General features: G+C 41.7%; 1 long non-coding RNA gene and 1 pseudogene across 1 annotated transcript; both read right to left on the bottom strand.

Annotated features, from left to right (window-relative positions):
* Window positions 1–2,342: 2,342 nt before the first annotated feature.
* LOC129633931 (PITH domain-containing protein 1-like) lies at window positions 2,343–2,961 on the bottom strand (annotated as a pseudogene).
* An 8,179-nt stretch (window positions 2,962–11,140) lies between these two features.
* Window positions 11,141–12,224, bottom strand: LOC129633755 (uncharacterized). The gene is made up of 2 exons (XR_008705261.1): window positions 12,014–12,224; window positions 11,141–11,340 (listed from the first exon to the last, which is right to left on the bottom strand). It is a non-coding gene; the product is annotated as an uncharacterized LOC129633755 (long non-coding RNA).
* Window positions 12,225–12,896: the final 672 nt, after the last annotated feature.

Here is a 12,896-nt window from a genome sequence, read left to right as displayed (position 1 = left end):
GCAGTCCATGTCCCTGCACACTTGGCGTTGCCAGGGTCCCTCCAAGCCAAGCAGCTGAGCCACCTTCACGCTCAACTCTTACCAGGGCAGAGCTGCAACAGGCAAAAATAGTCTTGCATCTATGTGTGAAGGATCACTTTGGTCGTGTCTGACTCTTTGCGACCCTGTAGACTGTGGCCTGCCAGGCTTCTCTGTCAGGAAAGGGGGTTCTCCAGGCTAGAATACTGGAGCATATTGGCCAATGCTGGTTGCCATACCCCTCTAGAGCACTATATTTCCTGCTGCCCTAGCTGCCAACTCCCCTGAGTACTTGGTGCTGCGAGAACCCCTGCGACCCAAGCACCTGCACCACCTCCACATGTGGCCCTCACAGGGGCAAACCTAAGTCCTCCAGGGCAGCCTCAGGAGCAAACCCCAGTGGACGATCCATGTGCAGAGGTGGGAATAAAACCACAAGTGAAACCCAGGGGCAGTGTGACTAAGGAAGAAGACCCAAAACCTTCCCACCAGCTGTACAAGCTGCAGATTAAATCCACAAGATCAACTAGGCAGACTCTGTGTCTATGGAATATATAAAAGGACATTGAGAGCTCCCACAAAAGAAAATGCACTAGTTCTGAGAGCTGTGGACAATGGAGGCAAGAACACACAGGAGCAAGACCAGATTAGAATCTGAGCTGCCCCCACAGCAGGTCCAGAGATCAGCACAGTGTTGGAGGGCATCCTAGGGAGGTGAGATGGACTGTGACTCCCAGCGAGGGAAAGGACTCTGACGGCAGTGACTCAAGAAAAACATTATTCTTATGGTTTGATTTGTTCGTCATTTTTTTCCCCTCTCTGTTGTAGTTGTTGATTTTATTGGCACTATGAAATCTAATTAAGCTTTTGAATTTTTTTTTTCCTCCTCAGTCACATTTTTATTGTTGTTATAAATCTCTGCTTCTCCATTGGGCTTTTTGCGTTTCTTTGGAGTTTTCCTTTTTAAAAAAAAAAATTCTCTGGTTTTAATTTTTAGTTTTTTAAACCTGTTATTGTTTTTTATACATTTATTCCTTGTTTGCTTTTCCTACTGTTCTTTTTTCCCCTTCAAGTTAGTCTTTAATGTATGTAAATCTTCTTTATCTACCTCTGTTTAACTTTGCATGTCTATTCTTTTTTTCTTTTCTTTCTTTCCTTGCCACTCAACATATGTGTTAGTTTTATTTTCATAGTTTTATTCCCCAGTTGGCACCTTGCTTTAGTTGTGTTTTCCAGTTTGTGCTTTAGTTAGTTTTGTTCTTAATTGGCAGATATGATTGTTGGTTTCCCTTGTTTGCCAGGTCAATCTGTTGTACTTTATTTTTGTTGGACTGTTTTTATTTTGCTTATGGGTGTATATGTATATATATATATATATTAAGTCACACTTTTTATTTTGCTATAAACCTCTACCTCTATGTTGGGCTTTTGCAGTTCTATGGAGTTTTCCTTTTTCTTTCTTCTTCCTTTTTTTTTTTTCTTTTCTCTTTTTTATAATTTTAATTTTTTTTAAGTCTGGCAAGGATTTATTAGGAAGTTTATTAGTCACGGTAAATAAAAAGCCATGAACAGAAGAACTGAGATCTCCAAATTCTGCCAATGGGCTTACAACACTAGTTAGAAGCTGATAAACATTAAGGATGTCCCAAAGAGAAGTATATCAAAGTCCCATCTTACCCTAACCAGGATACCCACAAACACAGAAACAATGCCCATGCTCTCCTTAGACTGCTTACCTGGGCAAGAGGGAAAAAAAGACCCTCTCAAGCTATAAACCAACATCAGGAGATTCCTGCCCTTCAGGCTATAACATGGGACACTGGTGCATGACAGACCACTCCAAGCTGGGCAATTTGACAAGAATGCTGAACGATGACAGGGAGAAGGAGCAAGCAGGGACAAGTATTTCTAGTTGGAGACCCTCCTGATGGTTAAGGCAAACACAATGCCGAGGCTTCAGAAAGTTTACTGCAGCCCAGGAATAGTTTCCATTTTAAAAACAAGTCACACAATAATCCTGCCACAAAGCAACAAGACACTGGGGGTGTCAGGCATGATCTGGGAAGGCAGGCATTAGCCATGGCTTCCAGATACTGACCAGCCCAAGACCCAGAGAACCACAATTGTCCCTTGGCACCCACACAACCCTTCCTGGGGGTGTGGTGTCTTCCATAGGCCAGGTTTCTGCAGCAAGCCCCAAAGACAAAGCTTGAAAGAGGCTGTGGCAGCCAACTCTCTTTGGAGCCCCATCTCTCTTTGTCCTTCCCAGCACGATGTCATACTTTTCACCAACACAACACCTCTGTGGGAGTCTTGGCCAGCCTTTAGGAAATAAAGAGTGTCTGTGGGGCAACCTGATAGACCCTGTGGTTGGCTGGATTGGCTGATGCTTCATAATCGCAGATGGTCACCTCATGTCAGCGAAGCTCAGTCCATTCTCCTCTCAGGCCAATATAAAAGACCTTTGTGGTATCGGCTCCAGAGTTTTTTTGAAATATGAATTGAGAGAGGATAGACATTTGGAAAACGAGACATTTTGTTTTCCCCTGTAAGATCTGGGTTCAGACTAAAGGTCTGATCTAGCTCCCTGTCTGTATCATCAAAGGACATCTGTGGAATGTTCTTATACAGTCTCGTCTCAGAGGGGTGTGAGTCATCATCTTCTCCCATTATAATGATGCCTTTGAGCTTGACATTGCCTGTAAATGGAATATTAAACAGAAGCTGTTCATCTGCATCATTGTCAACAAACTTGGAGCCCTCTGTCCGCTCCTCCCGCGGCTTGAGGGCGAGGAGGCCCCTGCCCTCGCAGCTCTCATTGAGGCACTGCAGCAGCTCCAGGTCGATGCGCAGGTACGGGTCTTGGGCTAGGCTGCGCTGCTCTGGCGGCTCCTCCCATTCGGCACCTCCCATTTGGCGGCGCAGCGGCACCGGCCCCGCCATGGCTGTGGCAGTGTGACATGGTGACGCCACCGCCCATGCGTGCCTTGGCCCTGCTGCTGTCACTGCCGCTCCCCACCACTCTCTTTTTGCTCTGACCTAATTTTAATTTTTTAAACTTATTATATTTTTTTCTACATTTATTCCTTTGCCTTTCCTACTGTTCTTTTCCCCTTGCAGTTAATCTTTAATGCATATAAATCTTCTTCATCTACCTCTGTTTGACTTTGCATATCTATTCTTTCTTTCTTTCCATTCCTCTCAACATGTGTGTTAGTTTTGTTTTCATTGCTTTATTCCCCACTTGGCACCTTGCTTTAGTTTTGTTTTCCAGTTTGTGCTTTAGTTAGTTTTGCTCTTAACTGGTAAATAAAATTTTTGATTTCCTTTGTTCGCCAGATCAATCTATTGTACTTTATTTTTGTTGAACTGTTTAGACTTTGCTTATGGGTATATATGTATATGTGTATATTCCATTATTTTAATTATTATTTGCTTGATTTTGTAACTGTCATTTGTCTGAGATTCATCTTTGGTTTATTGTTTTGGGGTATTTGTTTTAATCTCACTTAATACCATAACAAACCACTTGTGGAATCTTCCTTCCTAACCAGAGGTCAAGCCCTGAGCCTTTGGAGTGGGAGTACTGACTCCAAGACCCTAGACTCCCAGAGAACTAACCCTAGAGAGTATCAAATAGTGAGAACTCACACAAAGGAAACCACCTGAATACAAGGCCCAGCATCACCCAACCACCAGTAGCACCCTGTGCAGGATGCCTCATCTAAACAACAAACAAAACAAAAATACAAACCCAAATACCAGCAGACAGGATTACCACCTCACTCATCCTTGCCCATCAGAGGAAAAACAAATAAACAAACAACAACAAAAACTCAGCACAAATCCCACCCTATACGAAGCTTAAACAAACCACTGGACCAACCTTGAAAGTAAAGTTGCTCAGTCATGTCCAACTCTTTGTGACCCCATGGACTGTAGCCTACCAGGCTCCTCTGTCCATGGGATTTTCCAGGTAATAGTACTGGAGTGGATTGCCATTTCCTTCTCCAGGGGATCTTCCTGACCCAGGGATTGAACCTGGGTCTCCCGCATTGTAGACAGATGCTTTACCATCTGAGCCACCAGGAACCAAACTTAGGAGAGCAGAAACCAAAAAGAAGAAAGAATTCAACCTTGAAGGCTGGGAAAAGGAGACCTCAAACACAATAAACTATAAAAAAATAATAATGAAAAGACAGAGAAATACTACACAAATGAAGGACCAAACCAGAAACACAGAAGTCCAAATAAATGAAGAGGAAATAGGCAAGCTACCTGAAAAAGAATTCAGAATAATGATAGTAAAGATGATCAAAAACCTTGAAAGCAAAATGGAGAAAATGCAAGAATCAATTAACAAAGACCTAAAAGAATTAAAGAATAAACACGCAGAGGCAAACAACACAATTACTGAAATTAAAAATACTCTAGAAGGAATCAGTACCAGAATATCTGAAGCAGAAGAACGAATCAATGAGCTGGAAGATAAAATGGTGGAAATAACTTCTGAAGAGCAGAATAAAGTAAAAGGATGAGAAGAACTGAGGATAGTCTCAGAGACCTCTGGGACAATATCAAATGCACCAATGTTCGAATTATAGGGTTCCCAGAAGAAGAAGAGAAAAAGAAAGGGTATGAGAAAAATTTTGAAGAGATTATAGTTGAAATTTTCCCCCAAATGGAAAAGGAAATGGTCAATAAAGTCCAAGAGGTACAAAGAGTCCCATACAGGATAAAACCCAAGGAGAAACATGCCAAGACACATACTAATCAAACTAACAAAGACTAAACACAAAGAGCGAATATTAAAAGCAGCAAGGGAGAAGCAACAAGTAACATACAATGGAAACCCCATATGCTTAACAACTGATCTTTCAGCAGAAACTCTGCAGGCCAGAAGGCAATGGCAGGATATATTTAAAGTACTGAAAGGGAAAAATCTACAACCAAGATTGCTGTACCCAGCAAGGATCACATTCAAAATTGATGGAGAAATAAAAAGCTTCTCAGACAAGCAGAAGTTAAGAGAATTCAGTATCACCAAACCAGCTTCACAACAAATGTTAAAGGGACTTATATAGTCAAGAAATACAAGAAAAGAAAAAAGATCTACAAAATCAACCCCAAATAATTAAGAAAATGGCAATAGGAACATATATATCAATAATTACCTTAAATGTAAATGGACTAAATGCGCCAAGGAAAAGACACAGACTAGCTGAATGGATACAAAAACAAGACCCATATATATGCAGTCTACAAGAAACCCGCTTCAGACCTAAAGACGCATATAAACTGAAAGTGAGGATGGACAAATATATTCCATGCAAATGGGAAGCAAAAGAAAGCTGGAGTAGCAATCCTGATATCAGACAAAATCTTAAAATAAAGAAGACTACAAGAGATAAGGAAGAACACTATATAATGATCTAGGGATCAATTCAAGAGAAAGATATAACAATTGTAAATATCTATGCACCCAACACAGGAGCACCTCAATACATAAGACAAACACTGCAGTTGCTACAGCTAAGTCACTTCAGTCATGTCCAACCCTGTGTGACCCCACAGATGGCAGTCCACCAGGCTCGGCCATCCCTGGGATTCTCCAGGCAAGAACACTGGAGTGGGTTGCCATTTCCTTCTCCAATGCATGAAAGTGAAAAGTGAAAGTGAAGTCGCTCAGTTGTGTCTGACTCTTCATGACCCCATGGACTGCAGCCTATCAGGCTCCTCCATCCATGGGATTTTCCAGGCAAGAGTACTAGAGTGGGTTGCCATTGCCTTCTCCAAAGACAAACATTAACAGACATAAAAGGAGAAATTGACAGTAACGCAATAATAGTAGACTTGAACACCCCACTCACACCAATAGACAGATCATCAAATCAGAAAACTAATAAGGAAACACAAGTCTTAAATGATACATTAGATGAGATGGATCACATTTATATCTTCAGGACATTCCATCCAAATGCAAAAGAGTGTACCTTCTTCTCAAGTGCACATGGAACATTCTCCAGGATAGACCATATCTTGGGTCACAAGTCAAACCTCAGTAAATTTAAGAAAATTGAAATCGTTATCAAGCATCTTCTCCGACCACAACACTATAAGACTAGATATCAATTACAAGAAAAAAAAAAAAACTAAGAAACACAAACACATGGAGATTAAACATGTGTCTAAATAACCAAAAAGTTACTGAAGAAATCAAAAGGGAAATCAAAAAATTTCTAGAAACAAATGACAATGAAAGCACGGCAACTCAATACCTATGGGCTGTAGCAAAAGCAGTTCTAAGAAGGAAGTTTATAGCAATGCAATCCTACCTCAAGAAACAAGAAAAACATCGAATAGACAACCTAACTTTCCACCTAAAACAACTGGAAGAAGGAGAACAAAAAAACCACAAAGTTAGTAGAAGTAAAGAAATCATAAAAATCCAAGCAGAAATAAATGAAAAAGAAATGGAAGAAACAGTAGTAAAGATTAATGAAACTAAAAGCTGGTTCTTTGAGAAGATAAACAAAATTGACAAACCTTTAGCCAGACTCATCAAGAAAAAAAAAAGAAGAATCAAATCAACAAAATTAGAAATGAAAAAGGAGAGGTTACAACTGACAATGCAGAAATGCAAAGGATTATAAGAGACTATTATGAACAACTATATGGCAATAAAATGGATAACCTGGAAGAAATGGACAGATTCTTAGAAAAGTTCAATCTTCCAAGACTGAACCAGGAAGAAATAGAAATTATGAACAACCCAATTACAAGCACTGAAATTGAAGTTGTGATAAAAAAATCTCCCAAAAAACAAAAGCCCAGGACCAGATGGCTTCACAGGAGAATCCTATAAAACATTTAAAGAAGAGCTAATGCCTATCCTGAAACTCTTTCAAAAAATTGCAGAGGAAGGAACACTTCCAAACTCATTCTACAAGGCCACCATCACCCTGATATCAAAGCCAGACAATGACAACACAAAAAAAGAAAACTACAGGCCGATATCACTGATGAACATAGATGCAAAAATCCTCAACAAAATGTTAGCAAACAGAATTCAGCAACACATCAAAAAGCTCATACACCATGATCAAGTTGGGTTTATTCCAGGGATGCAAGGATTCTTCAATATACAGAAATCAATCAATGTGATACAGCATATTAACAAATTGAAAGATAAAAACCATATGATTATCTCAATAGATTCAGAAAAAGCCTTCAACAAATTTCAGCACCCATTTATGATTAAAACTCTTCAAAAAATGGGCATAGAAAGAACCTACCTCAACATAGTAAAGGCCATATATGATAAGCCTACAGCAAACATTATTCTCAGTGGTGAAAAACTGAAAGCATTCCCTCTAAGATCAGGAACAAGACAAAGGTGTCCAGTTTCACCACTATTATTCAACATAGTTCTGGAAGTCCTAGCTACAGCAATCAGAGAAGAAAAAGAAATAAAAGGAATCCAGGTTAGAAAAGAAGAAATAAAGCTCTCACTGTTTGCAGATGACATGATACTGTACATAGAAAACCCTAAAGATAGTATCAGAAAATTACTAGAGCTATTCAGTGAATTTATCAAAGTTGCAGGATACAAAATCAATACACAGAAATCATTTACATTTCTGTATACTAACAATGAAAATTCAGAATGAGAAGTTAAGAAATCAATCCCATTCACCAAAAAGAATTACAACAAAAAGAATTAAATGCAACAAATGAATTTAACAAATTCAATGCAACAAAAAGAATGAAATATCTAGGAATAAACTTACCTAAGGAGACAAAAGAACTGTAGACAGAAAATTATAAGACACTGATGAAAGAAATCAAAAGATGACATAAACAGATGGAGAGATATTCCATGTTCCTGGGTAGGAAGAATCAATACTGTGAAAATGACTATACTACCAAATGCAATCTAAAATTCAATGCTACCCCTATCAAATAACCAATGGCATTTTTCACAGAACTAGAACAAAAAATTTCACAATTCATATGAAAACACAAAAGACCCCAAATAGCCAAAGCAGTCTTGAGAAAGAAGAATGGAGCTGGAGGAATCAACATTCCTGACTTCAGATTATACTACCAAGCTACAGTCATCAAGATAATATGGTACTGACACAAAAACAGAAACATAGACCAATGGAACAAGATAGAAAGCCCAGAAATAAACCCATGCACCTATGGGTATCTTATTTTTGACAAAGGAGGCAAGAATATACAATGGGACAAAGACAGCCTCTTCAATAAATGGTACTGGGAAAACTGGACAGCTACATGTCCAGAATGAAATTAGACTACTTCCTAACACCGTACACAAAGATAAACTAAAAATGGATTAAAGACTGAAATGTAAGACCAGAAACTATAAAACTCTTAGAGGAAAATATAGGCAGAACATTTGATGACATAAATCAAAGCAAGAACTTCTATGACCCACCTCCTAGAGTAATGGAAATAAAAACAAAAGCAAGCAAGTGGGACCTGATTAAACTTAAAAGCTTTTGTACAGCAAAGGAAACTAGAAGCAAGGTGAAAAGACAACCCTCAGAATGGGAGAAAATAATAGCAAATGAAACAACAGACAAAGGATTAATTTCCAAAATATACAAGCAGCTCATGCAACTCAATACCAGAAAAACAAACAACCCCATCAAAAAGTGGGAAAAAGACCTAAATAGACGTTTCTCCAAAGAAGACATACAGATGGCTAAGAAACACATGAAAGATGCTCAACATCACTCATTATTAGAGAAATGCAAATCAAAACTACAATGAGATATCACCTTACACCAGTCAGAATGGCCATCATCAAAAAGTCTATAGACAATAAATGCTGGAGAGGGTGTGTAGGAAAAGGGAACACTCTTGCACTGTTGGTGGGAATGTAAATTGATACAGCCACTATGGAAGATGGTATGGAGATTCCTTAAAAAACTAGGAATAAAACCACCATATGACCCAGCAATCCCACTCCTAGGCATATACTCTGAGAAAACCAAAATGGAAAAAGACACACATGTCCCATTGTTCATTGCAGCACTATTTACGATAGCTAGAACATGGAAGCAACCTAGATGTCCATCGACAGATGAATGGATCAAGAAGTTGTGGTACATATATACAATGGAATATATTCAGCCATAAAATGGAACACATTTGAGTCAGTCCTAATGAGGTGAATGAACCTAGAACCTATCATACAGAGTGAAGTATGTCAGAAAGAGAAAGATAAATATCGTATTCTAACGCATATATATGGAATCTAGAAAAATGGTACTGAAGAATTTATTCACAGGGCAGCAATAGAGAAACAGACATAGAGAGTAGACTTATGGACATGGGGAAAGGGGAGGAGAGGGTGAGATGTATGGAAAGAGTAACATGGAAACTTAAATTACCATATGTAAAATGGATAGCCAATGGGATTTTGCTGTATGGCTCAGGAAACTCCAACAGGGGCTCTGTATCAACCTAGAGGAGTGGGGTGGGGAGGGAGATGGGAGGGAGGTTCAAAAGGGAGGGGATATGTGTATACCTATGGCTGATTCATGTTGAGGTTTGACAGAAAACAACAAAATTCTGTAAAGCAATTACCTTTCAATAAAAAAAATTTTAAATAATAGTTTGCATCTGCTCATCCCAAATTCCCAATCCGTCTCTCTCTGTTGGCAACTGTGGGTATGTTCTCTATGCCTGTGAGTCTGTTTCTGGTTTGTAGATAAGTTCATTTGTACCACATTTTAAATTCCACGTATGTGATATCACATTGTGTTTGTCTTTCTCTGACTGACTTCACTGAGTATGATAATCTCTAGGTCCATGTTGCTGCAAACGGCAACTGTTGATGGGCATTAATGTTGTTTTCATGTTTTGACTATTATAAATAGTCCTGCTATGAACATAGGACCACATGCATCTTTTCAAATTATAGTTTTGTTTATATACATATATATATATATACAAGTCCAGGAGTTGGATTGCTAGATCATATGTCAATTCAAGTTTTAGTTTTTTGAGGAACCTCCATACTGTTTTCCATAGTGGCTGCAGGAGTCCATTCTTAATGCACAGCAAAACATCTTTAGAATCGCCTCTCTCAGTTTCAGCCACTCTCAAATTCTTCCTCACTACTGGCAGCTGCTCCTCCTCATTCCCTCTCAACTCCCAATTTAGGACTTTTGTTGTTTTTGTTTTTTAAAAACTTAAATATTTTCTTTTTAAAAAAATTTATTTATTTACTTTTGGCTGCACTGGGTCTTCACTGCTGCTTCCAAACTTTCTCTAGTTGTGGCCCTTGGGAGCTACTCTGTAGTTGTGGTGTGCAGGCTTCTCATTGCGGTGGCTTCTCTTGCTGCAGGGCACAGGCTCTAGAGCACGTGGGCTCAGCAGTTGCAGCTCCCATGCTCCAGACTGCAGAATTAGTAGCTGTGGCACAGGGTCTCAGCTGCCTCATAGCATGTGAAATCTTCCAGGACCAGGGATTGAACCCATGTCCCCTGCATTGGCAGTGGGTTCACCACTGGACCACTAAGGGAGGCCCTTAGGACTTTTTAAAACCAGCTTTTTACCATGCCCCTCCCCTTCATTCTTGTTTCTTTCTGATGGACATCTTCTTGTCCACAAGTCACATGCTGGCAGGCGGGTAGGGCCACAGTGCCTGTGGATTGTTCTGTTTGGCTTCTACAACAATCCAAATTTGGTTTAATTTGAGAAACGGTTAGATCTGACCACAAGGGGGCTCCCTTCTGGCCTGGCAGAGTGGAGTCCTGCATCTCACCTGCTTTTGCTTCACAGGCCCAACTCTCTGCTGCTTCTCCTCCGCCAGCCTCACCACTGCACCCCTGCCCTGCCCTGCCAGCATTTCGCTCTGTGCCTCTTTCTCCAGCTTCACACCCAGCTCCCCACGCTGACTCCGAGATGGAGGAGAAAGGAGTATGCCCAGGGGACAAGCCAGGATTTTCTTTAGGGGGCAGAGTGCAGGAAGGGAAAGAGGCAGAGAATATACACAGGATAAAAAAGCTTGTCCCTGTTAACATGTAAAATTGCAAACTCTGATAAATGCCGTGAAGGAAAAGAGCATAGATTCTTGCTCAGTTCCTGCCAACACCAAGACGATGATTGCAAAGCCTGTGTCCTTAACCCCTGAAGCGGCACGGCCTCTGTGGAAGGAGTCCCATGGGCCTGAGCTGAAGGACACGTGGGGTCTGCTGCATCCATGTCAGCACTGCTCCGGTGACACGGGGAACCTGGCGAGGGCAGCCCGTGAGCCTTCGCTCTGCGGAGTGTCGTGGCTCTGCTCTGTTTTAAGAAGGAAACCAGGAATGAGCTGATGGGTTTGTTCTGGCAGCAAGATGCGGAGCTCGCTTAGGAAAGGAAGACCAAGGTTTATTATGATTGGGTGAAGCCCTTAATTGCCACTTTGGATGAAGCTTAGTTTTAAAAATTCATATTCTGTAGCCAAAGGGCCTCTCCTCTTACAGAAGTACTATGGCTAATTAATGGCTGGGCATCTTGTAAGAGGCAGCTATTTATTTTTAGTAAAAGCTTCTTGGAATTTTCCTGACTCCTGCCTCCTTCCAGTGCCCTTGGCTGCCAGAGGATGTTAACAGGCCTGAGTAGGGCTGAACTTTGCTCACGGCCAGTGAGCCTTTTCCCAGGGTTCTTCTTTTTAGGGGAGGGAATGAGCATGGCTCTGGCTTCTCTCTGCCTGCCCCCAGCTGGTGGCCCAGCTGCTGAGGCAAGAGCCGGAACCCAGTGGTAGGCCCTCCGGTTCCCCTCCAGAGATGGTGAGCTTTCCCTTCCCTGGCTTAGATGCCAAGAAGGGCGTGGAGAAGTCCATCAGCCCAGTGATGAGGGGCTGAGAAGTCAGGCAAGGCTCTGAGGTATACAGATATCCCTGACTGTCTTGCCGTTGTCCATCCGGGTTCACTCCTTACCCCCCTCTTCCAGCTCAGGACCCGACAAGGCTCACCTGTGCGGACCGACCACAGGTCCCCCACCCCCTGGCTTTCTGCCTTCCCTGGGGTTTGGCCCGTGTGGAACACCAGCAGGAGATGGAGGTGGGTGTGTCATCCCCTGGCCCCATGCCATGCGGCTACAGCTCTCGTCAGGAGAGCCTCTTCACACAGCTTGCTCCGTTCAGATTCCGGAAGCCAGGTTCAGCTCTTCCCTTCAGAGCAGGGGCAGTAATGGAGCCCCACCACGGCTAGCCCATTGCTGCCCACACCTTGGCAAAGAGTTTGCTTACTCAACCCTCCATTAACCTTGTTTGAGTGTGCCCTCTGTTTCCTGCAAGAACATGGAATGATAACCAGATCTTCCAGAATTGCCTTTCCTGGGGAGCAGTGAGAGAGTCAGCCAGGACTGGGGCCTAAACTGCGGTGTGCAGACAAGGCCTTGTGCAGACCTGTGATTTTGCCCTCCTTCCCCTTCAGCCTTTCTCTCGTGATGCAGAAGGAGCCCCTGGAAGACTTGGGCCTCACGAGAAAAAGGCTGAAGGGAAAGGAGGGCAAAATCACAGGCCTTCACAAGGCCTTGTCTTCTTCCGTCTTCTTGGATGGCTCTCTGTCACTTGTCTAGCTTCTGGCAAATTAGGAGACAACAGCAAAAACATATGGATTCTCAAAAGAACTAGCCTGTGTGTTTAAACTGTGTTCAAACGTAGGTTTATTCCAGGCCTGAAGGGTTTGGGCTCGCTGGAAGGTTTTGGATTTCAAGGCAGAAGGCTCTGGAGGGTAACATGAGTAGATGGAACAAGGAGAAGGTTAGCAAGGAGAAGAAAGGGGAAGGGAACTTTGGCATTGTACACCCTTGTTTGCTTGAAGGAGTAGATTTTGGTGTCCTTTCCCTCTGAT

This window comes from Bubalus kerabau, chromosome 19 (genome assembly GCF_029407905.1).
Source record: "Bubalus kerabau isolate K-KA32 ecotype Philippines breed swamp buffalo chromosome 19, PCC_UOA_SB_1v2, whole genome shotgun sequence".
Classification (NCBI taxonomy): Eukaryota; Metazoa; Chordata; class Mammalia; order Artiodactyla; family Bovidae; genus Bubalus; species Bubalus kerabau.
Note: the sequence above shows the minus strand (reverse complement) of the source record. Positions and strands in the feature narration are given on the sequence as shown.